Source organism: Channa argus, unplaced genomic scaffold (genome assembly GCF_033026475.1).
Source record: "Channa argus isolate prfri unplaced genomic scaffold, Channa argus male v1.0 Contig014, whole genome shotgun sequence".
In the NCBI taxonomy this organism is placed as follows: Eukaryota; Metazoa; Chordata; class Actinopteri; order Anabantiformes; family Channidae; genus Channa; species Channa argus.
In genome coordinates this window covers 792,760-820,712 of record NW_027125233.1, presented here as the reverse complement: position 1 = coordinate 820,712, position 27,953 = coordinate 792,760, and the positions used below count along the sequence as shown (strand labels likewise).

The window sequence follows — 27,953 nt, the reverse complement described above, 5'->3', positions numbered from 1 at the left end:
AAACGCTGGAGAAGCAGAATGCATGACACTTGCTAAGAAGAAGATAAATGTGGCAAAGTACAGAGTACTATAACTGTACTGGTCTGTTACGCCCCTGTCCAGGGGGTCAGGGTGCAACATACAAAGATAAATTAGCATGTTCCCTCTCCGATCCCCAAACCAAAATCCAGGATCGAGATGTTCCAACAGAATGATATTTATTTTAAACGAAAGAAAGTGTCAAACAAAACATGACACTACAACTCAGGGCGAACCAAGGCCAACATAATAAACAAAATAAGCCATTTCCCACAGAAAGTGCTAGCTAGCCTGATAGAAATAAACAAACCAAAAGACAGTCGCTAACCCTAACTCCCTAATGTGAAAACAAGAGAAAACAATCAAAAGAAAATGGCTGTTCACCCCTACAGATTTAATACGAATTACAAAATATACAATTTATAAACAAAACCACGGCACAAAACCTAAGAATTCAAAAATGCTAAATAAGGTTTGGAAACCAAGAACAGCAAACAGGTGCTGCTGCCAGAAAGAGCCTCGCTAGCTGTTGGGAACCGTACTTTTAAAACTCCAGGAAGTGTAGGATGGACCAATCAGCTTCCTGTACTGCCCCTCAATCCGGCCAATCAGGCAGGGCACCTATAAGAACGAGAAAATAAAAACAACACATATGGCCAGGACCGTAACATGGTCTACTAGTAATGAAGCACGATGGTTTTAAAAACCAATAAAGTAGCAAAACAGCAATGAAAGAACAAAATTTGATGAAAATATAGAACAATTTCTATGAATAAATTGGCAGTAACACCAGCTTGTGCTGCCCGTAAACCCAAGCAAAAAAGCTTACAGCACCTGGTATTCCCAGGCGGTCTTCCTACCAAGTACTAACCAGGCCCGGCTCTATTTGGCTGCCGAGATCGGACGAGATCGGGCGCTTAGAGAGCGGTGTGGCCGTAAGCTGCATTTGACATCATCAACAGCTCTTAAAAACGCTGGAGAAGCACAATGCATGACACTTGCTAAGAAGAAGATAAATGTGGCAAAGTACAAAGTACTATAACTGTACTGGTCTGTTACGCCCCTGTCCAGGGGGTCAGGGTGCAACATACAAAGATAAATTAGCATGTTCCCTCTCCGATCCCCAAACCAAAATCCAGGATCGAGATGTTCCAACAGAATGATATTTATTTTAAACGAAAGAAAGTGTCAAACAAAACATGACACTACAACTCAGGGCGAACCAAGGCCAACATAATAAACAAAATAAGCCATTTCCCACAGAAAGTGCTAGCTAGCCTGATAGAAATAAACAAACCAAAAGACAGTCGCTAACCCTAACTCCCTAATGTGAAAACAGTCCAAAGAAAATGGCTGTTCACCCCTACAGATTTAATACTATTTACAAAATATACAATTTATAAACAAAACCACGGCACAAAACCTAACAATTCAAAAATGCTAAATAAGGTTTGGAAACCAAGAACAGCAAACAGGTGCTGCTGCCAGAAAGAGCCTCGCTAGCTGTTGGGAACCGTACTTTTAAAACTCCAGGAAGTGTAGGATGGACCAATCAGCTTCCTGTACTGCCCCCCAATCCGGCCAATCAGGCAGGGCACCTATAAGAACAACAAATCAAAAACAACACATATGGCCAGGACCCTAACATGGTCTACTAGTAATGAAGCACGATGGTTGAAAAACCAATAAAGTAGCAAAACAGCAATGAAAGAACAAAATTTGATGAAAATATAGAACAATTTCTATGAATAAATAGGCAGTAACACCAGCTTGTGCTGCCCGTAAACCCAAGCAAAAAAGCTTACAACACCTGGTATTCCCAGGCGGTCTTCCTACCAAGTACTAACCAGGCCCGGCTCTATTTGGCTGCCGAGATCGGACGAGATCGGGCGCTTAGAGAGCGGTGTGGCCGTAAGCTGCATTTGACATCATCAACAGCTCTTAAAAACGCTGGAGAAGCAGAATGCATGACACTTGCTAAGAAGAAGATAAATGTGGCAAAGTACAAAGTACTATAACTGTACTGGTCTGTTACGCCCCTGTCCAGGGGGTCAGGGTGCAACATACAAAGATAAATTAGCATGTTCCCTCTCCGATCCCCAAACCAAAATCCAGGATCGAGATGTTCCAACAGAATGATATTTATTTTAAACGAAAGAAAGTGTCAAACAAAACATGACACTACAACTCAGGGCGAACCAAGGCCAACATAATAAACAAAATAAGCCATTTCCCACAGAAAGTGCTAGCTAGCCTGATAGAAATAAACAAACCAAAAGACAGTCGCTAACCCTAACTCCCTAATGTGAAAACAAGAGAAAACAATCAAAAGAAAATGGCTGTTCACCCCTACAGATTTAATACGAATTACAAAATATACAATTTATAAACAAAACCACGGCACAAAACCTAACAATTCAAAAATGCTAAATAAGGTTTGGAAACCAAGAACAGCAAACAGGTGCTGCTGCCAGAAAGAGCCTCGCTAGCTGTTGGGAACCGTACTTTTAAAACTCCAGGAAGTGTAGGATGGACCAATCAGCTTCCTGTACTGCCCCCCAATCCGGCCAATCAGGCAGGGCACCTATAAGAACAACAAATCAAAAACAACACATATGGCCAGGACCGTAACATGGTCTACTAGTAATGAAGCACGATGGTTGAAAAACCAATAAAGTAGCAAAACAGCAATGAAAGAACAAAATTTGATGAAAATATAGAACAATTTCTATGAATAAATAGGCAGTAACACCAGCTTGTGCTGCCCGTAAACCCAAGCAAAAAAGCTTACAGCACCTGGTATTCCCAGGCGGTCTTCCTACCAAGTACTAACCAGGCCCGGCTCTATTTGGCTGCCGAGATCGGACGAGATCGGGCGCTTAGAGAGCGGTGTGGCCGTAAGCTGCATTTGACATCATCAACAGCTCTTAAAAACGCTGGAGAAGCAGAATGCATGACACTTGCTAAGAAGAAGATAAATGTGGCAAAGTACAGAGTACTATAACTGTACTGGTCTGTTACGCCCCTGTCCAGGGGGTCAGGGTGCAACATACAAAGATAAATTAGCATGTTCCCTCTCCGATCCCCAAACCAAAATCCAGGATCGAGATGTTCCAACAGAATGACATTTATTTTAAACGAAAGAAAGTGTCAAACAAAACATGACACTACAACTCAGGGCGAACCAAGGCCAACATAATAAACAAAATAAGCCATTTCCCACAGAAAGTGCTAGCTAGCCTGATAGAAATAAACAAACCAAAAGACAGTCGCTAACCCTAACTCCCTAATGTGAAAACAAGAGAAAACAATCAAAAGAAAATGGCTGTTCACCCCTACAGATTTAATACGAATTACAAAATATACAATTTATAAACAAAACCACGGCACAAAACCTAAGAATTCAAAAATGCTAAATAAGGTTTGGAAACCAAGAACAGCAAACAGGTGCTGCTGCCAGAAAGAGCCTCGCTAGCTGTTGGGAACCGTACTTTTAAAACTCCAGGAAGTGTAGGATGGACCAATCAGCTTCCTGTACTGCCCCTCAATCCGGCCAATCAGGCAGGGCACCTATAAGAACGAGAAAATAAAAACAACACATATGGCCAGGACCGTAACATGGTCTACTAGTAATGAAGCACGATGGTTTTAAAAACCAATAAAGTAGCAAAACAGCAATGAAAGAACAAAATTTGATGAAAATATAGAACAATTTCTATGAATAAATTGGCAGTAACACCAGCTTGTGCTGCCCGTAAACCCAAGCAAAAAAGCTTACAGCACCTGGTATTCCCAGGCGGTCTTCCTACCAAGTACTAACCAGGCCCGGCTCTATTTGGCTGCCGAGATCGGACGAGATCGGGCGCTTAGAGAGCGGTGTGGCCGTAAGCTGCATTTGACATCATCAACAGCTCTTAAAAACGCTGGAGAAGCAGAATGCATGACACTTGCTAAGAAGAAGATAAATGTGGCAAAGTACAAAGTACTATAACTGTACTGGTCTGTTACGCCCCTGTCCAGGGGGTCAGGGTGCAACATACAAAGATAAATTAGCATGTTCCCTCTCCGATCCCCAAACCAAAATCCAGGATCGAGATGTTCCAACAGAATGATATTTATTTTAAACGAAAGAAAGTGTCAAACAAAACATGACACTACAACTCAGGGCGAACCAAGGCCAACATAATAAACAAAATAAGCCATTTCCCACAGAAAGTGCTAGCTAGCCTGATAGAAATAAACAAACCAAAAGACAGTCGCTAACCCTAACTCCCTAATGTGAAAACAGTCCAAAGAAAATGGCTGTTCACCCCTACAGATTTAATACTATTTACAAAATATACAATTTATAAACAAAACCACGGCACAAAACCTAACAATTCAAAAATGCTAAATAAGGTTTGGAAACCAAGAACAGCAAACAGGTGCTGCTGCCAGAAAGAGCCTCGCTAGCTGTTGGGAACCGTACTTTTAAAACTCCAGGAAGTGTAGGATGGACCAATCAGCTTCCTGTACTGCCCCCCAATCCGGCCAATCAGGCAGGGCACCTATAAGAACAACAAATCAAAAACAACACATATGGCCAGGACCCTAACATGGTCTACTAGTAATGAAGCACGATGGTTGAAAAACCAATAAAGTAGCAAAACAGCAATGAAAGAACAAAATTTGATGAAAATATAGAACAATTTCTATGAATAAATAGGCAGTAACACCAGCTTGTGCTGCCCGTAAACCCAAGCAAAAAAGCTTACAACACCTGGTATTCCCAGGCGGTCTTCCTACCAAGTACTAACCAGGCCCGGCTCTATTTGGCTGCCGAGATCGGACGAGATCGGGCGCTTAGAGAGCGGTGTGGCCGTAAGCTGCATTTGACATCATCAACAGCTCTTAAAAACGCTGGAGAAGCAGAATGCATGACACTTGCTAAGAAGAAGATAAATGTGGCAAAGTACAAAGTACTATAACTGTACTGGTCTGTTACGCCCCTGTCCAGGGGGTCAGGGTGCAACATACAAAGATAAATTAGCATGTTCCCTCTCCGATCCCCAAACCAAAATCCAGGATCGAGATGTTCCAACAGAATGATATTTATTTTAAACGAAAGAAAGTGTCAAACAAAACATGACACTACAACTCAGGGCGAACCAAGGCCAACATAATAAACAAAATAAGCCATTTCCCACAGAAAGTGCTAGCTAGCCTGATAGAAATAAACAAACCAAAAGACAGTCGCTAACCCTAACTCCCTAATGTGAAAACAAGAGAAAACAATCAAAAGAAAATGGCTGTTCACCCCTACAGATTTAATACGAATTACAAAATATACAATTTATAAACAAAACCACGGCACAAAACCTAAGAATTCAAAAATGCTAAATAAGGTTTGGAAACCAAGAACAGCAAACAGGTGCTGCTGCCAGAAAGAGCCTCGCTAGCTGTTGGGAACCGTACTTTTAAAACTCCAGGAAGTGTAGGATGGACCAATCAGCTTCCTGTACTGCCCCTCAATCCGGCCAATCAGGCAGGGCACCTATAAGAACGAGAAAATAAAAACAACACATATGGCCAGGACCGTAACATGGTCTACTAGTAATGAAGCACGATCGTTGAAAAACCAATAAAGTAGCAAAACAGCAATGAAAGAACAAAATTTGATGAAAATATAGAACAATTTCTATGAATAAATAGGCAGTAACACCAGCTTGTGCTGCCCGTAAACCCAAGCAAAAAAGCTTACAGCACCTGGTATTCCCAGGCGGTCTTCCTACCAAGTACTAACCAGGCCCGGCTCTATTTGGCTGCCGAGATCGGACGAGATCGGGCGCTTAGAGAGCGGTGTGGCCGTAAGCTGCATTTGACATCATCAACAGCTCTTAAAAACGCTGGAGAAGCAGAATGCATGACACTTGCTAAGAAGAAGATAAATGTGGCAAAGTACAAAGTACTATAACTGTACTGGTCTGTTACGCCCCTGTCCAGGGGGTCAGGGTGCAACATACAAAGATAAATTAGCATGTTCCCTCTCCGATCCCCAAACCAAACTCCAGTATCGAGATGTTCCAACAGAATAATATTTATTTTAAACGAAAGAAAGTGTCAAACAAAACATGACACTACAACTCAGGGCAAACCAAGGCCAACATAATAAACAAAATAAGCCATTTCCCACAGAAAGTGCTAGCTAGCCTGATAGAAATAAACAATCCAAAAGACAGTCGCTAACCCTAACTCCCTAATGTGAAAACAAGAGAAAACAATCAAAAGAAAATGGCTGTTCACCCCTACAGATTTAATACGAATTACAAAATATACAATTTATAAACAAAACCACGGCACAAAACCTAACAATTCAAAAATGCTAAATAAGGTTTGGAAACCAAGAACAGCAAACAGGTGCTGCTGCCAGAAAGAGCCTCGCTAGCTGTTGGGAACCGTACTTTTAAAACTCCAGGAAGTGTAGGATGGACCAATCAGCTTCCTGTACTGCCCCCCAATCCGGCCAATCAGGCAGGGCACCTATAAGAACAACAAATCAAAAACAACACATATGGCCAGGACCGTAACATGGTCTACTAGTAATGAAGCACGATGGTTGAAAAACCAATAAAGTAGCAAAACAGCAATGAAAGAACAAAATTTGATGAAAATATAGAACAATTTCTATGAATAAATAGGCAGTAACACCAGCTTGTGCTGCCCGTAAACCCAAGCAAAAAAGCTTACAGCACCTGGTATTCCCAGGCGGTCTTCCTACCAAGTACTAACCAGGCCCGGCTCTATTTGGCTGCCGAGATCGGACGAGATCGGGCGCTTAGAGAGCGGTGTGGCCGTAAGCTGCATTTGACATCATCAACAGCTCTTAAAAACGCTGGAGAAGCAGAATGCATGACACTTGCTAAGAAGAAGATAAATGTGGCAAAGTACAAAGTACTATAACTGTACTGGTCTGTTACGCCCCTGTCCAGGGGGTCAGGGTGCAACATACAAAGATAAATTAGCATGTTCCCTCTCCGATCCCCAAACCAAAATCCAGGATCGAGATGTTCCAACAGAATGATATTTATTTTAAACGAAAGAAAGTGTCAAACAAAACATGACACTACAACTCAGGGCGAACCAAGGCCAACATAATAAACAAAATAAGCCATTTCCCACAGAAAGTGCTAGCTAGCCTGATAGAAATAAACAAACCAAAAGACAGTCGCTAACCCTAACTCCCTAATGTGAAAACAAGAGAAAACAATCAAAAGAAAATGGCTGTTCACCCCTACAGATTTAATACGAATTACAAAATATACAATTTATAAACAAAACCACGGCACAAAACCTAAGAATTCAAAAATGCTAAATAAGGTTTGGAAACCAAGAACAGCAAACAGGTGCTGCTGCCAGAAAGAGCCTCGCTAGCTGTTGGGAACCGTACTTTTAAAACTCCAGGAAGTGTAGGATGGACCAATCAGCTTCCTGTACTGCCCCTCAATCCGGCCAATCAGGCAGGGCACCTATAAGAACGAGAAAATAAAAACAACACATATGGCCAGGACCGTAACATGGTCTACTAGTAATGAAGCACGATGGTTTTAAAAACCAATAAAGTAGCAAAACAGCAATGAAAGAACAAAATTTGATGAAAATATAGAACAATTTCTATGAATAAATTGGCAGTAACACCAGCTTGTGCTGCCCGTAAACCCAAGCAAAAAAGCTTACAGCACCTGGTATTCCCAGGCGGTCTTCCTACCAAGTACTAACCAGGCCCGGCTCTATTTGGCTGCCGAGATCGGACGAGATCGGGCGCTTAGAGAGCGGTGTGGCCGTAAGCTGCATTTGACATCATCAACAGCTCTTAAAAACGCTGGAGAAGCAGAATGCATGACACTTGCTAAGAAGAAGATAAATGTGGCAAAGTACAAAGTACTATAACTGTACTGGTCTGTTACGCCCCTGTCCAGGGGGTCAGGGTGCAACATACAAAGATAAATTAGCATGTTCCCTCTCCGATCCCCAAACCAAAATCCAGGATCGAGATGTTCCAACAGAATGATATTTATTTTAAACGAAAGAAAGTGTCAAACAAAACATGACACTACAACTCAGGGCGAACCAAGGCCAACATAATAAACAAAATAAGCCATTTCCCACAGAAAGTGCTAGCTAGCCTGATAGAAATAAACAAACCAAAAGACAGTCGCTAACCCTAACTCCCAAATGTGAAAACAATCCAAAGAAAATGGCAGTTCACCCCTACAGATTTAATACTATTTACAAAATATACAATTTATAAACAAAACCACGGCATAAAACCTAACAATTCAAAAATGCTAAATAAAGTTTGGAAACCAAGAACAGCAAACAGGTGCTGCTGCCAGAAAGAGCCTCGCTAGCTGTTGGGAACCGTACTTTTAAAACTCCAGGAAGTGTAGGATGGACCAATCAGCTTCCTGTACTGCCCCCCAATCCGGCCAATCAGGCAGGGCACCTATAAGAACGAGAAAATAAAAACAACACATATGGCCAGGACCGTAACATGGTCTACTAGTAATGAAGCACGATGGTTGACAAACCAATAAAGTAGCAAAACAGCAATGAAAGAACAAAATTTGATGAAAATATAGAACAATTTCTATGAATAAATAGGCAGTAACACCAGCTTGTGCTGCCCGTAAACCCAAGCAAAAAAGCTTACAGCACCTGGTATTCCCAGGTGGTCTTCCTACCAAGTACTAACCAGGCCCGGCTCTATTTGGCTGCCGAGATCGGACGAGATCGGGCGCTTAGAGAGCGGTGTGGCCGTAAGCTGCATTTGACATCATCAACAGCTCTTAAAAACGCTGGAGAAGCAGAATGCATGACACTTGCTAAGAAGAAGATAAATGTGGCAAAGTACAAAGTACTATAACTGTACTGGTCTGTTACGCCCCTGTCCAGGGGGTCAGGGTGCAACATACAAAGATAAATTAGCATGTTCCCTCTCCGATCCCCAAACCAAAATCCAGGATCGAGATGTTCCAACAGAATGATATTTATTTTAAACGAAAGAAAGTGTCAAACAAAACATGACACTACAACTCAGGGCGAACCAAGGCCAACATAATAAACAAAATAAGCCATTTCCCACAGAAAGTGCTAGCTAGCCTGATAGAAATAAACAAACCAAAACACAGTCGCTAACCCTAACTCCCTAATGTGAAAACAGTCCAAAGAAAATGGCTGTTCACCCCTACAGATTTAATACTATTTACAAAATATACAATTTATAAACAAAACCACGGCATAAAACCTAACAATTCAAAAATGCTAAATAAAGTTTGGAAACCAAGAACAGCAAACAGGTGCTGCTGCCAGAAAGAGCCTCGCTAGCTGTTGGGAACCGTACTTTTAAAACTCCAGGAAGTGTAGGATGGACCAATCAGCTTCCTGTACTGCCCCCCAATCCGGCCAATCAGGCAGGGCACCTATAAGAACAACAAAATAAAAACAACACATATGGCCAGGACCGTAACATGGTCTACTAGTAATGAAGCACGATGGTTGAAAAACCAATAAAGTAGCAAAACAGCAATGAAAGAACAAAATTTGATGAAAATAAAGAACAATTTCTATGAATAAATAGGCAGTAACACCAGCTTGTGCTGCCCGTAAACCCAAGCAAAAAAGCTTACAGCACCTGGTATTCCCAGGCGGTCTTCCTACCAAGTACTAACCAGGCCCGGCTCTATTTGGCTGCCGAGATCGGACGAGATCGGGCGCTTAGAGAGCGGTGTGGCCGTAAGCTGCATTTGACATCATCAACAGCTCTTAAAAACGCTGGAGAAGCAGAATGCATGACACTTGCTAAGAAGAAGATAAATGTGGCAAAGTACAAAGTACTATAACTGTACTGGTCTGTTACGTCCCTGTCCAGGGGGTCAGGGTGCAACATACAAAGATAAATTAGCATGTTCCCTCTCCGATCCCCAAACCAAAATCCAGGATCGAGATGTTCCAACAGAATGATATTTATTTTAAACGAAAGAAAGTGTCAAACAAAACATGACACTACAACTCAGGGCGAACCAAGGCCAACATAATAAACAAAATAAGCCATTTCCCACAGAAAGTGCTAGCTAGCCTGATAGAAATAAACAAACCAAAAGACAGTCGCTAACCCTAACTCCCTAATGTGAAAACAGTCCAAAGAAAATGGCTGTTCACCCCTACAGATTTAATACTATTTACAAAATATACAATTTATAAACAAAACCACGGCACAAAACCTAACAATTCAAAAATGCTAAATAAGGTTTGGAAACCAAGAACAGCAAACAGGTGCTGCTGCCAGAAAGAGCCTCGCTAGCTGTTGGGAACCGTACTTTTAAAACTCCAGGAAGTGTAGGATGGACCAATCAGCTTCCTGTACTGCCCCCCAATCCGGCCAATCAGGCAGGGCACCTATAAGAACAACAAATCAAAAACAACACATATGGCCAGGACCCTAACATGGTCTACTAGTAATGAAGCACGATGGTTGAAAAACCAATAAAGTAGCAAAACAGCAATGAAAGAACAAAATTTGATGAAAATATAGAACAATTTCTATGAATAAATAGGCAGTAACACCAGCTTGTGCTGCCCGTAAACCCAAGCAAAAAAGCTTACAACACCTGGTATTCCCAGGCGGTCTTCCTACCAAGTACTAACCAGGCCCGGCTCTATTTGGCTGCCGAGATCGGACGAGATCGGGCGCTTAGAGAGCGGTGTGGCCGTAAGCTGCATTTGACATCATCAACAGCTCTTAAAAACACTGGAGAAGCAGAATGCATGACACTTGCTAAGAAGAAGACAAATGTGGCAAAGTACAAAGTACTATAACTGTACTGGTCTGTTACGCCCCTGTCCAGGGGGTCAGGGTGCAACATACAAAGATAAATTAGCATGTTCCCTCTCCGATCCCCAAACCAAAATCCAGGATCGAGATGTTCCAACAGAATGATATTTATTTTAAACGAAAGAAAGTGTCAAACAAAACATGACACTACAACTCAGGGCGAACCAAGGCCAACATAATAAACAAAATAAGCCATTTCCCACAGAAAGTGCTAGCTAGCCTGATAGAAATAAACAAACCAAAAGACAGTCGCTAACCCTAACTCCCTAATGTGAAAACAGTCCAAAAAAAATGGCTGTTCACCCCTACAGATTTAATACTATTTACAAAATATACAATTTATAAACAAAACCACGGCACAAAACCTAACAATTCAAAAATGCTAAATAAGGTTTGGAAACCAAGAACAGCAAACAGGTGCTGCTGCCAGAAAGAGCCTCGCTAGCTGTTGGGAACCGTACTTTTAAAACTCCAGGAAGTGTAGGATGGACCAATCAGCTTCCTGTACTGCCCCTCAATCCGGCCAATCAGGCAGGGCACCTATAAGAACGAGAAAATAAAAACAACACATATGGCCAGGACCGTAACATGGTCTACTAGTAATGAAGCACGATGGTTGAAAAACCAATAAAGTAGCAAAACAGCAATGAAAGAACAAAATTTGATGAAAATATAGAACAATTTCTATGAATAAATAGGCAGTAACACCAGCTTGTGCTGCCCGTAAACCCAAGCAAAAAAGCTTACAGCACCTGGTATTCCCAGGCGGTCTTCCTACCAAGTACTAACCAGGCCCGGCTCTATTTGGCTGCCGAGATCGGACGAGATCGGGCGCTTAGAGAGCGGTGTGGCCGTAAGCTGCATTTGACATCATCAACAGCTCTTAAAAACGCTGGAGAAGCAGAATGCATGACACTTGCTAAGAAGAAGATAAATGTGGCAAAGTACAAAGTACTATAACTGTACTGGTCTGTTACGCCCCTGTCCAGGGGGTCAGGGTGCAACATACAAAGATAAATTAGCATGTTCCCTCTCCGATCCCCAAACCAAAATCCAGGATCGAGATGTTCCAACAGAATGATATTTATTTTAAACGAAAGAAAGTGTCAAACAAAACATGACACTACAACTCAGGGCGAACCAAGGCCAACATAATAAACAAAATAAGCCATTTCCCACAGAAAGTGCTAGCTAGCCTGATAGAAATAAACAAACCAAAAGACAGTCGCTAACCCTAACTCCCTAATGTGAAAACAAGAGAAAACAATCAAAAGAAAATGGCTGTTCACCCCTACAGATTTAATACGAATTACAAAATATACAATTTATAAACAAAACCACGGCACAAAACCTAACAATTCAAAAATGCTAAATAAGGTTTGGAAACCAAGAACAGCAAACAGGTGCTGCTGCCAGAAAGAGCCTCGCTAGCTGTTGGGAACCGTACTTTTAAAACTCCAGGAAGTGTAGGATGGACCAATCAGCTTCCTGTACTGCCCCTCAATCCGGCCAATCAGGCAGGGCACCTATAAGAACGAGAAAATAAAAACAACACATATGGCCAGGACCGTAACATGGTCTACTAGTAATGAAGCACGATCGTTGAAAAACCAATAAAGTAGCAAAACAGCAATGAAAGAACAAAATTTGATGAAAATATAGAACAATTTCTATGAATAAATAGGCAGTAACACCAGCTTGTGCTGCCCGTAAACCCAAGCAAAAAAGCTTACAGCACCTGGTATTCCCAGGCGGTCTTCCTACCAAGTACTAACCAGGCCCGGCTCTATTTGGCTGCCGAGATCGGACGAGATCGGGCGCTTAGAGAGCGGTGTGGCCGTAAGCTGCATTTGACATCATCAACAGCTCTTAAAAACGCTGGAGAAGCAGAATGCATGACACTTGCTAAGAAGAAGATAAATGTGGCAAAGTACAAAGTACTATAACTGTACTGGTCTGTTACGCCCCTGTCCAGGGGGTCAGGGTGCAACATACAAAGATAAATTAGCATGTTCCCTCTCCGATCCCCAAACCAAACTCCAGTATCGAGATGTTCCAACAGAATAATATTTATTTTAAACGAAAGAAAGTGTCAAACAAAACATGACACTACAACTCAGGGCAAACCAAGGCCAACATAATAAACAAAATAAGCCATTTCCCACAGAAAGTGCTAGCTAGCCTGATAGAAATAAACAATCCAAAAGACAGTCGCTAACCCTAACTCCCTAATGTGAAAACAAGAGAAAACAATCAAAAGAAAATGGCTGTTCACCCCTACAGATTTAATACGAATTACAAAATATACAATTTATAAACAAAACCACGGCACAAAACCTAACAATTCAAAAATGCTAAATAAGGTTTGGAAACCAAGAACAGCAAACAGGTGCTGCTGCCAGAAAGAGCCTCGCTAGCTGTTGGGAACCGTACTTTTAAAACTCCAGGAAGTGTAGGATGGACCAATCAGCTTCCTGTACTGCCCCCCAATCCGGCCAATCAGGCAGGGCACCTATAAGAACAACAAATCAAAAACAACACATATGGCCAGGACCGTAACATGGTCTACTAGTAATGAAGCACGATGGTTGAAAAACCAATAAAGTAGCAAAACAGCAATGAAAGAACAAAATTTGATGAAAATATAGAACAATTTCTATGAATAAATAGGCAGTAACACCAGCTTGTGCTGCCCGTAAACCCAAGCAAAAAAGCTTACAGCACCTGGTATTCCCAGGCGGTCTTCCTACCAAGTACTAACCAGGCCCGGCTCTATTTGGCTGCCGAGATCGGACGAGATCGGGCGCTTAGAGAGCGGTGTGGCCGTAAGCTGCATTTGACATCATCAACAGCTCTTAAAAACGCTGGAGAAGCAGAATGCATGACACTTGCTAAGAAGAAGATAAATGTGGCAAAGTACAGAGTACTATAACTGTACTGGTCTGTTACGCCCCTGTCCAGGGGGTCAGGGTGCAACATACAAAGATAAATTAGCATGTTCCCTCTCCGATCCCCAAACCAAAATCCAGGATCGAGATGTTCCAACAGAATGATATTTATTTTAAACGAAAGAAAGTGTCAAACAAAACATGACACTACAACTCAGGGCGAACCAAGGCCAACATAATAAACAAAATAAGCCATTTCCCACAGAAAGTGCTAGCTAGCCTGATAGAAATAAACAAACCAAAAGACAGTCGCTAACCCTAACTCCCTAATGTGAAAACAAGAGAAAACAATCAAAAGAAAATGGCTGTTCACCCCTACAGATTTAATACGAATTACAAAATATACAATTTATAAACAAAACCACGGCACAAAACCTAAGAATTCAAAAATGCTAAATAAGGTTTGGAAACCAAGAACAGCAAACAGGTGCTGCTGCCAGAAAGAGCCTCGCTAGCTGTTGGGAACCGTACTTTTAAAACTCCAGGAAGTGTAGGATGGACCAATCAGCTTCCTGTACTGCCCCTCAATCCGGCCAATCAGGCAGGGCACCTATAAGAACGAGAAAATAAAAACAACACATATGGCCAGGACCGTAACATGGTCTACTAGTAATGAAGCACGATGGTTTTAAAAACCAATAAAGTAGCAAAACAGCAATGAAAGAACAAAATTTGATGAAAATATAGAACAATTTCTATGAATAAATAGGCAGTAACACCAGCTTGTGCTGCCCGTAAACCCAAGCAAAAAAGCTTACAGCACCTCTAATTCCCACGCGGTCTTCCTACCAAGTACTAACCAGGCCCGGCTCTATTTGGCTGCCGAGATCGGACGAGATCGGGCGCTTAGAGAGCGGTGTGGCCGTAAGCTGCATTTGACATCATCAACAGCTCTTAAAAACGTTGGAGAAGCAGAATGCATGAAACTTGCTAAGACGAAGATAAATGTGGCAAAGTACAAAGTACTATAACTGTACTGGTCTGTTACGCCCCTGTCCAGGGGGTCAGGGTGCAACATACAAAGATAAATTAGCATGTTCCCTCTCCGATCCCCAAACCAAAATCCAGGATCGAGATGTTCCAACAGAATGATATTTATTTTAAACGAAAGAAAGTGTCAAACAAAACATGACACTACAACTCAGGGCGAACCAAGGCCAACATAATAAACAAAATAAGCCATTTCCCACAGAAAGTGCTAGCTAGCCTGATAGAAATAAACAAACCAAAACACAGTCGCTAACCCTAACTCCCTAATGTGAAAACAGTCCAAAGAAAATGGCTGTTCACCCCTACAGATTTAATACTATTTACAAAATATACAATTTATAAACAAAACCACGGCATAAAACCTAACAATTCAAAAATGCTAAATAAAGTTTGGAAACCAAGAACAGCAAACAGGTGCTGCTGCCAGAAAGAGCCTCGCTAGCTGTTGGGAACCGTACTTTTAAAACTCCAGGAAGTGTAGGATGGACCAATCAGCTTCCTGTACTGCCCCCCAATCCGGCCAATCAGGCAGGGCACCTATAAGAACAACAAAATAAAAACAACACATATGGCCAGGACCGTAACATGGTCTACTAGTAATGAAGCACGATGGTTGAAAAACCAATAAAGTAGCAAAACAGCAATGAAAGAACAAAATTTGATGAAAATAAAGAACAATTTCTATGAATAAATAGGCAGTAACACCAGCTTGTGCTGCCCGTAAACCCAAGCAAAAAAGCTTACAGCACCTGGTATTCCCAGGCGGTCTTCCTACCAAGTACTAACCAGGCCCGGCTCTATTTGGCTGCCGAGATCGGACGAGATCGGGCGCTTAGAGAGCGGTGTGGCCGTAAGCTGCATTTGACATCATCAACAGCTCTTAAAAACGCTGGAGAAGCAGAATGCATGACACTTGCTAAGAAGAAGATAAATGTGGCAAAGTACAGAGTACTATAACTGTACTGGTCTGTTACGCCCCTGTCCAGGGGGTCAGGGTGCAACATACAAAGATAAATTAGCATGTTCCCTCTCCGATCCCCAAACCAAAATCCAGGATCGAGATGTTCCAACAGAATGATATTTATTTTAAACGAAAGAAAGTGTCAAACAAAACATGACACTACAACTCAGGGCGAACCAAGGCCAACATAATAAACAAAATAAGCCATTTCCCACAGAAAGTGCTAGCTAGCCTGATAGAAATAAACAAACCAAAAGACAGTCGCTAACCCTAACTCCCTAATGTGAAAACAAGAGAAAACAATCAAAAGAAAATGGCTGTTCACCCCTACAGATTTAATACGAATTACAAAATATACAATTTATAAACAAAACCACGGCACAAAACCTAAGAATTCAAAAATGCTAAATAAGGTTTGGAAACCAAGAACAGCAAACAGGTGCTGCTGCCAGAAAGAGCCTCGCTAGCTGTTGGGAACCGTACTTTTAAAACTCCAGGAAGTGTAGGATGGACCAATCAGCTTCCTGTACTGCCCCTCAATCCGGCCAATCAGGCAGGGCACCTATAAGAACGAGAAAATAAAAACAACACATATGGCCAGGACCGTAACATGGTCTACTAGTAATGAAGCACGATGGTTTTAAAAACCAATAAAGTAGCAAAACAGCAATGAAAGAACAAAATTTGATGAAAATATAGAACAATTTCTATGAATAAATTGGCAGTAACACCAGCTTGTGCTGCCCGTAAACCCAAGCAAAAAAGCTTACAGCACCTGGTATTCCCAGGCGGTCTTCCTACCAAGTACTAACCAGGCCCGGCTCTATTTGGCTGCCGAGATCGGACGAGATCGGGCGCTTAGAGAGCGGTGTGGCCGTAAGCTGCATTTGACATCATCAACAGCTCTTAAAAACGCTGGAGAAGCAGAATGCATGACACTTGCTAAGAAGAAGATAAATGTGGCAAAGTACAAAGTACTATAACTGTACTGGTCTGTTACGCCCCTGTCCAGGGGGTCAGGGTGCAACATACAAAGATAAATTAGCATGTTCCCTCTCCGATCCCCAAACCAAAATCCAGGATCGAGATGTTCCAACAGAATGATATTTATTTTAAACGAAAGAAAGTGTCAAACAAAACATGACACTACAACTCAGGGCGAACCAAGGCCAACATAATAAACAAAATAAGCCATTTCCCACAGAAAGTGCTAGCTAGCCTGATAGAAATAAACAAACCAAAAGACAGTCGCTAACCCTAACTCCCTAATGTGAAAACAGTCCAAAGAAAATGGCTGTTCACCCCTACAGATTTAATACTATTTACAAAATATACAATTTATAAACAAAACCACGGCACAAAACCTAACAATTCAAAAATGCTAAATAAGGTTTGGAAACCAAGAACAGCAAACAGGTGCTGCTGCCAGAAAGAGCCTCGCTAGCTGTTGGGAACCGTACTTTTAAAACTCCAGGAAGTGTAGGATGGACCAATCAGCTTCCTGTACTGCCCCTCAATCCGGCCAATCAGGCAGGGCACCTATAAGAACAACATATCAAAAACAACACATATGGCCAGGACCGTAACATGGTCTACTAGTAATGAAGCACGATGGTTGACAAACCAATAAAGTAGCAAAACAGTAATGAAAGAACAAAATTTGATGAAAATATAGAACAATTTCTATGAATAAATAGGCAGTAACACCAGCTTGTGCTGCCCGTAAACCCAAGCAAAAAAGCTTACAGCACCTCTAATTCCCACGCGGTCTTCCTACCAAGTACTAACCAGGCCCGGCTCTATTTGGCTGCCGAGATCGGACGAGATCGGGCGCTTAGAGAGCGGTGTGGCCGTAAGCTGCATTTGACATCATCAACAGCTCTTAAAAACGTTGGAGAAGCAGAATGCATGAAACTTGCTAAGACGAAGATAAATGTGGCAAAGTACAAAGTACTATAACTGTACTGGTCTGTTACGCCCCTGTCCAGGGGGTCAGGGTGCAACATACAAAGATAAATTAGCATGTTCCCTCTCCGATCCCCAAACCAAAATCCAGGATCGAGATGTTCCAACAGAATGATATTTATTTTAAACGAAAGAAAGTGTCAAACAAAACATGACACTACAACTCAGGGCGAACCAAGGCCAACATAATAAACAAAATAAGCCATTTCCCACAGAAAGTGCTAGCTAGCCTGATAGAAATAAACAAACCAAAACACAGTCGCTAACCCTAACTCCCTAATGTGAAAACAGTCCAAAGAAAATGGCTGTTCACCCCTACAGATTTAATACTATTTACAAAATATACAATTTATAAACAAAACCACGGCATAAAACCTAACAATTCAAAAATGCTAAATAAAGTTTGGAAACCAAGAACAGCAAACAGGTGCTGCTGCCAGAAAGAGCCTCGCTAGCTGTTGGGAACCGTACTTTTAAAACTCCAGGAAGTGTAGGATGGACCAATCAGCTTCCTGTACTGCCCCCCAATCCGGCCAATCAGGCAGGGCACCTATAAGAACAACAAAATAAAAACAACACATATGGCCAGGACCGTAACATGGTCTACTAGTAATGAAGCACGATGGTTGAAAAACCAATAAAGTAGCAAAACAGCAATGAAAGAACAAAATTTGATGAAAATAAAGAACAATTTCTATGAATAAATAGGCAGTAACACCAGCTTGTGCTGCCCGTAAACCCAAGCAAAAAAGCTTACAGCACCTGGTATTCCCAGGCGGTCTTCCTACCAAGTACTAACCAGGCCCGGCTCTATTTGGCTGCCGAGATCGGACGAGATCGGGCGCTTAGAGAGCGGTGTGGCCGTAAGCTGCATTTGACATCATCAACAGCTCTTAAAAACGCTGGAGAAGCAGAATGCATGACACTTGCTAAGAAGAAGATAAATGTGGCAAAGTACAAAGTACTATAACTGTACTGGTCTGTTACGTCCCTGTCCAGGGGGTCAGGGTGCAACATACAAAGATAAATTAGCATGTTCCCTCTCCGATCCCCAAACCAAAATCCAGGATCGAGATGTTCCAACAGAATGATATTTATTTTAAACGAAAGAAAGTGTCAAACAAAACATGACACTACAACTCAGGGCGAACCAAGGCCAACATAATAAACAAAATAAGCCATTTCCCACAGAAAGTGCTAGCTAGCCTGATAGAAATAAACAAACCAAAAGACAGTCGCTAACCCTAACTCCCTAATGTGAAAACAGTCCAAAGAAAATGGCTGTTCACCCCTACAGATTTAATACTATTTACAAAATATACAATTTATAAACAAAACCACGGCACAAAACCTAACAATTCAAAAATGCTAAATAAGGTTTGGAAACCAAGAACAGCAAACAGGTGCTGCTGCCAGAAAGAGCCTCGCTAGCTGTTGGGAACCGTACTTTTAAAACTCCAGGAAGTGTAGGATGGACCAATCAGCTTCCTGTACTGCCCCCCAATCCGGCCAATCAGGCAGGGCACCTATAAGAACAACAAATCAAAAACAACACATATGGCCAGGACCCTAACATGGTCTACTAGTAATGAAGCACGATGGTTGAAAAACCAATAAAGTAGCAAAACAGCAATGAAAGAACAAAATTTGATGAAAATATAGAACAATTTCTATGAATAAATAGGCAGTAACACCAGCTTGTGCTGCCCGTAAACCCAAGCAAAAAAGCTTACAACACCTGGTATTCCCAGGCGGTCTTCCTACCAAGTACTAACCAGGCCCGGCTCTATTTGGCTGCCGAGATCGGACGAGATCGGGCGCTTAGAGAGCGGTGTGGCCGTAAGCTGCATTTGACATCATCAACAGCTCTTAAAAACACTGGAGAAGCAGAATGCATGACACTTGCTAAGAAGAAGACAAATGTGGCAAAGTACAAAGTACTATAACTGTACTGGTCTGTTACGCCCCTGTCCAGGGGGTCAGGGTGCAACATACAAAGATAAATTAGCATGTTCCCTCTCCGATCCCCAAACCAAAATCCAGGATCGAGATGTTCCAACAGAATGATATTTATTTTAAACGAAAGAAAGTGTCAAACAAAACATGACACTACAACTCAGGGCGAACCAAGGCCAACATAATAAACAAAATAAGCCATTTCCCACAGAAAGTGCTAGCTAGCCTGATAGAAATAAACAAACCAAAAGACAGTCGCTAACCCTAACTCCCTAATGTGAAAACAGTCCAAAAAAAATGGCTGTTCACCCCTACAGATTTAATACTATTTACAAAATATACAATTTATAAACAAAACCACGGCACAAAACCTAACAATTCAAAAATGCTAAATAAGGTTTGGAAACCAAGAACAGCAAACAGGTGCTGCTGCCAGAAAGAGCCTCGCTAGCTGTTGGGAACCGTACTTTTAAAACTCCAGGAAGTGTAGGATGGACCAATCAGCTTCCTGTACTGCCCCTCAATCCGGCCAATCAGGCAGGGCACCTATAAGAACGAGAAAATAAAAACAACACATATGGCCAGGACCGTAACATGGTCTACTAGTAATGAAGCACGATGGTTGAAAAACCAATAAAGTAGCAAAACAGCAATGAAAGAACAAAATTTGATGAAAATATAGAACAATTTCTATGAATAAATTGGCAGTAACACCAGCTTGTGCTGCCCGTAAACCCAAGCAAAAAAGCTTACAGCACCTGGTATTCCCAGGCGGTCTTCCTACCAAGTACTAACCAGGCCCGGCTCTATTTGGCTGCCGAGATCGGACGAGATCGGGCGCTTAGAGAGCGGTGTGGCCGTAAGCTGCATTTGACATCATCAACAGCTCTTAAAAACGCTGGAGAAGCAGAATGCATGACACTTGCTAAGAAGAAGATAAATGTGGCAAAGTACAAAGTACTATAACTGTACTGGTCTGTTACGCCCCTGTCCAGGGGGTCAGGGTGCAACATACAAAGATAAATTAGCATGTTCCCTCTCCGATCCCCAAACCAAAATCCAGGATCGAGATGTTCCAACAGAATGATATTTATTTTAAACGAAAGAAAGTGTCAAACAAAACATGACACTACAACTCAGGGCGAACCAAGGCCAACATAATAAACAAAATAAGCCATTTCCCACAGAAAGTGCTAGCTAGCCTGATAGAAATAAACAAACCAAAAGACAGTCGCTAACCCTAACTCCCTAATGTGAAAACAAGAGAAAACAATCAAAAGAAAATGGCTGTTCACCCCTACAGATTTAATACGAATTACAAAATATACAATTTATAAACAAAACCACGGCACAAAACCTAACAATTCAAAAATGCTAAATAAGGTTTGGAAACCAAGAACAGCAAACAGGTGCTGCTGCCAGAAAGAGCCTCGCTAGCTGTTGGGAACCGTACTTTTAAAACTCCAGGAAGTGTAGGATGGACCAATCAGCTTCCTGTACTGCCCCTCAATCCGGCCAATCAGGCAGGGCACCTATAAGAACGAGAAAATAAAAACAACACATATGGCCAGGACCGTAACATGGTCTACTAGTAATGAAGCACGATGGTTGAAAAACCAATAAAGTAGCAAAACAGCAATGAAAGAACAAAATTTGATGAAAATATAGAACAATTTCTATGAATAAATAGGCAGTAACACCAGCTTGTGCTGCCCGTAAACCCAAGCAAAAAAGCTTACAGCACCTGGTATTCCCAGGCGGTCTTCCTACCAAGTACTAACCAGGCCCGGCTCTATTTGGCTGCCGAGATCGGACGAGATCGGGCGCTTAGAGAGCGGTGTGGCCGTAAGCTGCATTTGACATCATCAACAGCTCTTAAAAACGCTGGAGAAGCAGAATGCATGACACTTGCTAAGAAGAAGATAAATGTGGCAAAGTACAGAGTACTATAACTGTACTGGTCTGTTACGCCCCTGTCCAGGGGGTCAGGGTGCAACATACAAAGATAAATTAGCATGTTCCCTCTCCGATCCCCAAACCAAAATCCAGGATCGAGATGTTCCAACAGAATGATATTTATTTTAAACGAAAGAAAGTGTCAAACAAAACATGACACTACAACTCAGGGCGAACCAAGGCCAACATAATAAACAAAATAAGCCATTTCCCACAGAAAGTGCTAGCTAGCCTGATAGAAATAAACAAACCAAAAGACAGTCGCTAACCCTAACTCCCTAATGTGAAAACAAGAGAAAACAATCAAAAGAAAATGGCTGTTCACCCCTACAGATTTAATACGAATTACAAAATATACAATTTATAAACAAAACCACGGCACAAAACCTAAGAATTCAAAAATGCTAAATAAGGTTTGGAAACCAAGAACAGCAAACAGGTGCTGCTGCCAGAAAGAGCCTCGCTAGCTGTTGGGAACCGTACTTTTAAAACTCCAGGAAGTGTAGGATGGACCAATCAGCTTCCTGTACTGCCCCTCAATCCGGCCAATCAGGCAGGGCACCTATAAGAACGAGAAAATAAAAACAACACATATGGCCAGGACCGTAACATGGTCTACTAGTAATGAAGCACGATGGTTTTAAAAACCAATAAAGTAGCAAAACAGCAATGAAAGAACAAAATTTGATGAAAATATAGAACAATTTCTATGAATAAATAGGCAGTAACACCAGCTTGTGCTGCCCGTAAACCCAAGCAAAAAAGCTTACAGCACCTCTAATTCCCACGCGGTCTTCCTACCAAGTACTAACCAGGCCCGGCTCTATTTGGCTGCCGAGATCGGACGAGATCGGGCGCTTAGAGAGCGGTGTGGCCGTAAGCTGCATTTGACATCATCAACAGCTCTTAAAAACGCTGGAGAAGCAGAATGCATGACACTTGCTAAGAAGAAGATAAATGTGGCAAAGTACAAAGTACTATAACTGTACTGGTCTGTTACGTCCCTGTCCAGGGGGTCAGGGTGCAACATACAAAGATAAATTAGCATGTTCCCTCTCCGATCCCCAAACCAAAATCCAGGATCGAGATGTTCCAACAGAATGATATTTATTTTAAACGAAAGAAAGTGTCAAACAAAACATGACACTACAACTCAGGGCGAACCAAGGCCAACATAATAAACAAAATAAGCCATTTCCCACAGAAAGTGCTAGCTAGCCTGATAGAAATAAACAAACCAAAAGACAGTCGCTAACCCTAACTCCCTAATGTGAAAACAGTCCAAAGAAAATGGCTGTTCACCCCTACAGATTTAATACTATTTACAAAATATACAATTTATAAACAAAACCACGGCACAAAACCTAACAATTCAAAAATGCTAAATAAGGTTTGGAAACCAAGAACAGCAAACAGGTGCTGCTGCCAGAAAGAGCCTCGCTAGCTGTTGGGAACCGTACTTTTAAAACTCCAGGAAGTGTAGGATGGACCAATCAGCTTCCTGTACTGCCCCTCAATCCGGCCAATCAGGCAGGGCACCTATAAGAACGAGAAAATAAAAACAACACATATGGCCAGGACCGTAACATGGTCTACTAGTAATGTAGCACGATGGTTGAAAAACCAATAAAGTAGCAAAACAGCAATGAAAGAACAAAATTTGATGAAAATATAGAACAATTTCTATGAATAAATAGGCAGTAACACCAGCTTGTGCTGCCCGTAAACCCAAGCAAAAAAGCTTACAGCACCTGGTATTCCCAGGCGGTCTTCCTACCAAGTACTAACCAGGCCCGGCTCTATTTGGCTGCCGAGATCGGACGAGATCGGGCGCTTAGAGAGCGGTGTGGCCGTAAGCTGCATTTGACATCATCAACAGCTCTTAAAAACGCTGGAGAAGCAGAATGCATGACACTTGCTAAGAAGAAGATAAATGTGGCAAAGTACAAAGTACTATAACTGTACTGGTCTGTTACGTCCCTGTCCAGGGGGTCAGGGTGCAACATACAAAGATAAATTAGCATGTTCCCTCTCCGATCCCCAAACCAAAATCCAGGATCGAGATGTTCCAACAGAATGATATTTATTTTAAACGAAAGAAAGTGTCAAACAAAACATGACACTACAACTCAGGGCGAACCAAGGCCAACATAATAAACAAAATAAGCCATTTCCCACAGAAAGTGCTAGCTAGCCTGATAGAAATAAACAAACCAAAAGACAGTCGCTAACCCTAACTCCCTAATGTGAAAACAGTCCAAAGAAAATGGCTGTTCACCCCTACAGATTTAATACTATTTACAAAATATACAATTTATAAACAAAACCACGGCACAAAACCTAACAATTCAAAAATGCTAAATAAGGTTTGGAAACCAAGAACAGCAAACAGGTGCTGCTGCCAGAAAGAGCCTCGCTAGCTGTTGGGAACCGTACTTTTAAAACTCCAGGAAGTGTAGGATGGACCAATCAGCTTCCTGTACTGCCCCCCAATCCGGCCAATCAGGCAGGGCACCTATAAGAACAACAAATCAAAAACAACACATATGGCCAGGACCCTAACATGGTCTACTAGTAATGAAGCACGATGGTTGAAAAACCAATAAAGTAGCAAAACAGCAATGAAAGAACAAAATTTGATGAAAATATAGAACAATTTCTATGAATAAATAGGCAGTAACACCAGCTTGTGCTGCCCGTAAACCCAAGCAAAAAAGCTTACAACACCTGGTATTCCCAGGCGGTCTTCCTACCAAGTACTAACCAGGCCCGGCTCTATTTGGCTGCCGAGATCGGACGAGATCGGGCGCTTAGAGAGCGGTGTGGCCGTAAGCTGCATTTGACATCATCAACAGCTCTTAAAAACACTGGAGAAGCAGAATGCATGACACTTGCTAAGAAGAAGACAAATGTGGCAAAGTACAAAGTACTATAACTGTACTGGTCTGTTACGCCCCTGTCCAGGGGGTCAGGGTGCAACATACAAAGATAAATTAGCATGTTCCCTCTCCGATCCCCAAACCAAAATCCAGGATCGAGATGTTCCAACAGAATGATATTTATTTTAAACGAAAGAAAGTGTCAAACAAAACATGACACTACAACTCAGGGCGAACCAAGGCCAACATAATAAACAAAATAAGCCATTTCCCACAGAAAGTGCTAGCTAGCCTGATAGAAATAAACAAACCAAAAGACAGTCGCTAACCCTAACTCCCTAATGTGAAAACAGTCCAAAAAAAATGGCTGTTCACCCCTACAGATTTAATACGAATTACAAAATATACAATTTATAAACAAAACCACGGCACAAAACCTAACAATTCAAAAATGCTAAATAAGGTTTGGAAACCAAGAACAGCAAACAGGTGCTGCTGCCAGAAAGAGCCTCGCTAGCTGTTGGGAACCGTACTTTTAAAACTCCAGGAAGTGTAGGATGGACCAATCAGCTTCCTGTACTGCCCCTCAATCCGGCCAATCAGGCAGGGCACCTATAAGAACGAGAAAATAAAAACAACACATATGGCCAGGACCGTAACATGGTCTACTAGTAATGAAGCACGATGGTTGAAAAACCAATAAAGTAGCAAAACAGCAATGAAAGAACAAAATTTGATGAAAATATAGAACAATTTCTATGAATAAATAGGCAGTAACACCAGCTTGTGCTGCCCGTAAACCCAAGCAAAAAAGCTTACAGCACCTGGTATTCCCAGGCGGTCTTCCTACCAAGTACTAACCAGGCCCGGCTCTATTTGGCTGCCGAGATCGGACGAGATCGGGCGCTTAGAGAGCGGTGTGGCCGTAAGCTGCATTTGACATCATCAACAGCTCTTAAAAACGCTGGAGAAGCAGATTGCATGACACTTGCTAAGAAGAAGATAAATGTGGCAAAGTACAAAGTACTATAACTGTACTGGTCTGTTACGCCCCTGTCCAGGGGGTCAGGGTGCAACATACAAAGATAAATTAGCATGTTCCCTCTCCGATCCCCAAACCAAAATCCAGGATCGAGATGTTCCAACAGAATGATATTTATTTTAAACGAAAGAAAGTGTCAAACAAAACATGACACTACAACTCAGGGCGAACCAAGGCCAACATAATAAACAAAATAAGCCATTTCCCACAGAAAGTGCTAGCTAGCCTGATAGAAATAAACAAACCAAAAGACAGTCGCTAACCCTAACTCCCTAATGTGAAAACAATCCAAAGAAAATGGCAGTTCACCCCTACAGATTTAATACTATTTACAAAATATACAATTTATAAACAAAACCACGGCATAAAACCTAACAATTCAAAAATGCTAAATAAAGTTTGGAAACCAAGAACAGCAAACAGGTGCTGCTGCCAGAAAGAGCCTCGCTAGCTGTTGGGAACCGTACTTTTAAAACTCCAGGAAGTGTAGGATGGACCAATCAGCTTCCTGTACTGCCCCCCAATCCGGCCAATCAGGCAGGGCACCTATAAGAACAACAAAATAAAAACAACACATATGGCCAGGACCGTAACATGGTCTACTAGTAATGAAGCACGATGGTTGACAAACCAATAAAGTAGCAAAACAGCAATGAAAGAACAAAATTTGATGAAAATATAGAACAATTTCTATGAATAAATAGGCAGTAACACCAGCTTGTGCTGCCCGTAAACCCAAGCAAAAAAGCTTACAGCACCTGGTATTCCCAGGCGGTCTTCCTACCAAGTACTAACCAGGCCCGGCTCTATTTGGCTGCCGAGATCGGACGAGATCGGGCGCTTAGAGAGCTGTGTGGCCGTAAGCTGCATAAAAACGTTGGAGAAGCAGAATGCATGAAACTTGCTAAGAAGAAGATAAATGTGGCAAAGTACAAAGTACTATAACTGTACTGGTCTGTTACGCCCCTGTCCAGGGGGTCAGGGTGCAACATACAAAGATAAATTAGCATGTTCCCTCTCCGATCCCCAAACCAAAATCCAGGATCGAGATGTTCCAACAGAATGATATTTATTTTAAACGAAAGAAAGTGTCAAACAAAACATGACACTACAACTCAGGGCGAACCAAGGCCAACATAATAAACAAAATAAGCCATTTCCCACAGAAAGTGCTAGCTAGCCTGATAGAAATAAACAAACCAAAAGACAGTCGCTAACCCTAACTCCCTAATGTGAAAACAAGAGAAAACAATCAAAAGAAAATGGCTGTTCACCCCTACAGATTTAATACGAATTACAAAATATACAATTTATAAACAAAACCACGGCACAAAACCTAAGAATTCAAAAATGCTAAATAAGGTTTGGAAACCAAGAACAGCAAACAGGTGCTGCTGCCAGAAAGAGCCTCGCTAGCTGTTGGGAACCGTACTTTTAAAACTCCAGGAAGTGTAGGATGGACCAATCAGCTTCCTGTACTGCCCCTCAATCCGGCCAATCAGGCAGGGCACCTATAAGAATGAGAAAATAAAAACAACACATATGGCCAGGACCGTAACATGGTCTACTAGTAATGAAGCACGATGGTTGACAAACCAATAAAGTAGCAAAACAGCAATGAAAGAACAAAATTTGATGAAAATATAGAACAATTTCTATGAATAAATAGGCAGTAACACCAGCTTGTGCTGCCCGTAAACCCAAGCAAAAAAGCTTACAGCACCTGGTATCCCCAGGCGGTCTTCCTACCAAGTACTAACCAGGCCCGGCTCTATTTGGCTGCCGAGATCGGACGAGATCGGGCGCTTAGAGAGCGGTGTGGCCGTAAGCTGCATTTGACATCATCAACAGCTCTTAAAAACGCTGGAGAAGCAGAAGGCATGACACTTGCTAAGAAGAAGATAAATGTGGCAAAGTACAAAGTACTATAACTGTACTGGTCTGTTACGCCCCTGTCCAGGGGGTCAGGGTGCAACATACAAAGATAAATTAGCATGTTCCCTCTCCGATCCCCAAACCAAAATCCAGGATCGAGATGTTCCAACAGAATGATATTCATTTTAAACGAAAGAAAGTGTCAAACAAAACATGACACTACAACTCAGGGCGAACCAAGGCCAACATAATAAACAAAATAAGCCATTTCCCACAGAAAGTGCTAGCTAGCCTGATAGAAATAAACAAACCAAAAGACAGTCGCTAACCCTAACTCCCTAATGTGAAAACAGTCCAAAGAAAATGGCTGTTCACCCCTACAGATTTAATACTATTTACAAAATATACAATTTATAAACAAAACCACGGCACAAAACCTAACAATTCAAAAATGCTAAATAAGGTTTGGAAACCAAGAACAGCAAACAGGTGT

General features: G+C 41.9%; 28 pseudogenes; all 28 read right to left on the bottom strand.

Moving 5' to 3' along the window:
* Positions 1 to 840: 840 nt before the first annotated feature.
* Positions 841 to 959, bottom strand: LOC137112917 (5S ribosomal RNA; annotated as a pseudogene).
* Positions 960 to 1,816: 857 nt separating this feature from the next.
* Positions 1,817 to 1,935, bottom strand: LOC137113148 (5S ribosomal RNA; annotated as a pseudogene).
* Positions 1,936 to 2,802: 867 nt separating this feature from the next.
* LOC137112916 (5S ribosomal RNA) lies at positions 2,803 to 2,921 on the bottom strand (annotated as a pseudogene).
* Positions 2,922 to 3,789: 868 nt separating this feature from the next.
* On the bottom strand, positions 3,790 to 3,908 carry LOC137112915 (5S ribosomal RNA; annotated as a pseudogene).
* Positions 3,909 to 4,765: 857 nt separating this feature from the next.
* On the bottom strand, positions 4,766 to 4,884 carry LOC137113147 (5S ribosomal RNA; annotated as a pseudogene).
* An 867-nt stretch (positions 4,885 to 5,751) lies between these two features.
* LOC137112914 (5S ribosomal RNA) lies at positions 5,752 to 5,870 on the bottom strand (annotated as a pseudogene).
* Positions 5,871 to 6,737: 867 nt separating this feature from the next.
* Positions 6,738 to 6,856, bottom strand: LOC137112913 (5S ribosomal RNA; annotated as a pseudogene).
* An 868-nt stretch (positions 6,857 to 7,724) lies between these two features.
* LOC137112911 (5S ribosomal RNA) lies at positions 7,725 to 7,843 on the bottom strand (annotated as a pseudogene).
* An 857-nt stretch (positions 7,844 to 8,700) lies between these two features.
* LOC137112918 (5S ribosomal RNA) lies at positions 8,701 to 8,819 on the bottom strand (annotated as a pseudogene).
* Positions 8,820 to 9,676: 857 nt separating this feature from the next.
* Positions 9,677 to 9,795, bottom strand: LOC137112910 (5S ribosomal RNA; annotated as a pseudogene).
* An 857-nt stretch (positions 9,796 to 10,652) lies between these two features.
* LOC137113146 (5S ribosomal RNA) lies at positions 10,653 to 10,771 on the bottom strand (annotated as a pseudogene).
* An 857-nt stretch (positions 10,772 to 11,628) lies between these two features.
* Positions 11,629 to 11,747, bottom strand: LOC137112909 (5S ribosomal RNA; annotated as a pseudogene).
* Positions 11,748 to 12,614: 867 nt separating this feature from the next.
* LOC137112908 (5S ribosomal RNA) lies at positions 12,615 to 12,733 on the bottom strand (annotated as a pseudogene).
* Positions 12,734 to 13,600: 867 nt separating this feature from the next.
* LOC137112907 (5S ribosomal RNA) lies at positions 13,601 to 13,719 on the bottom strand (annotated as a pseudogene).
* An 868-nt stretch (positions 13,720 to 14,587) lies between these two features.
* Positions 14,588 to 14,706, bottom strand: LOC137112614 (5S ribosomal RNA; annotated as a pseudogene).
* An 857-nt stretch (positions 14,707 to 15,563) lies between these two features.
* LOC137112905 (5S ribosomal RNA) lies at positions 15,564 to 15,682 on the bottom strand (annotated as a pseudogene).
* Positions 15,683 to 16,550: 868 nt separating this feature from the next.
* LOC137112904 (5S ribosomal RNA) lies at positions 16,551 to 16,669 on the bottom strand (annotated as a pseudogene).
* An 857-nt stretch (positions 16,670 to 17,526) lies between these two features.
* On the bottom strand, positions 17,527 to 17,645 carry LOC137112613 (5S ribosomal RNA; annotated as a pseudogene).
* Positions 17,646 to 18,502: 857 nt separating this feature from the next.
* Positions 18,503 to 18,621, bottom strand: LOC137112903 (5S ribosomal RNA; annotated as a pseudogene).
* Positions 18,622 to 19,478: 857 nt separating this feature from the next.
* Positions 19,479 to 19,597, bottom strand: LOC137113145 (5S ribosomal RNA; annotated as a pseudogene).
* An 857-nt stretch (positions 19,598 to 20,454) lies between these two features.
* Positions 20,455 to 20,573, bottom strand: LOC137112902 (5S ribosomal RNA; annotated as a pseudogene).
* An 867-nt stretch (positions 20,574 to 21,440) lies between these two features.
* On the bottom strand, positions 21,441 to 21,559 carry LOC137112901 (5S ribosomal RNA; annotated as a pseudogene).
* Positions 21,560 to 22,427: 868 nt separating this feature from the next.
* LOC137112612 (5S ribosomal RNA) lies at positions 22,428 to 22,546 on the bottom strand (annotated as a pseudogene).
* An 857-nt stretch (positions 22,547 to 23,403) lies between these two features.
* On the bottom strand, positions 23,404 to 23,522 carry LOC137112900 (5S ribosomal RNA; annotated as a pseudogene).
* An 857-nt stretch (positions 23,523 to 24,379) lies between these two features.
* LOC137113144 (5S ribosomal RNA) lies at positions 24,380 to 24,498 on the bottom strand (annotated as a pseudogene).
* Positions 24,499 to 25,355: 857 nt separating this feature from the next.
* LOC137112899 (5S ribosomal RNA) lies at positions 25,356 to 25,474 on the bottom strand (annotated as a pseudogene).
* Positions 25,475 to 26,331: 857 nt separating this feature from the next.
* LOC137112559 (5S ribosomal RNA) lies at positions 26,332 to 26,450 on the bottom strand (annotated as a pseudogene).
* An 846-nt stretch (positions 26,451 to 27,296) lies between these two features.
* On the bottom strand, positions 27,297 to 27,415 carry LOC137112497 (5S ribosomal RNA; annotated as a pseudogene).
* Positions 27,416 to 27,953: the final 538 nt, after the last annotated feature.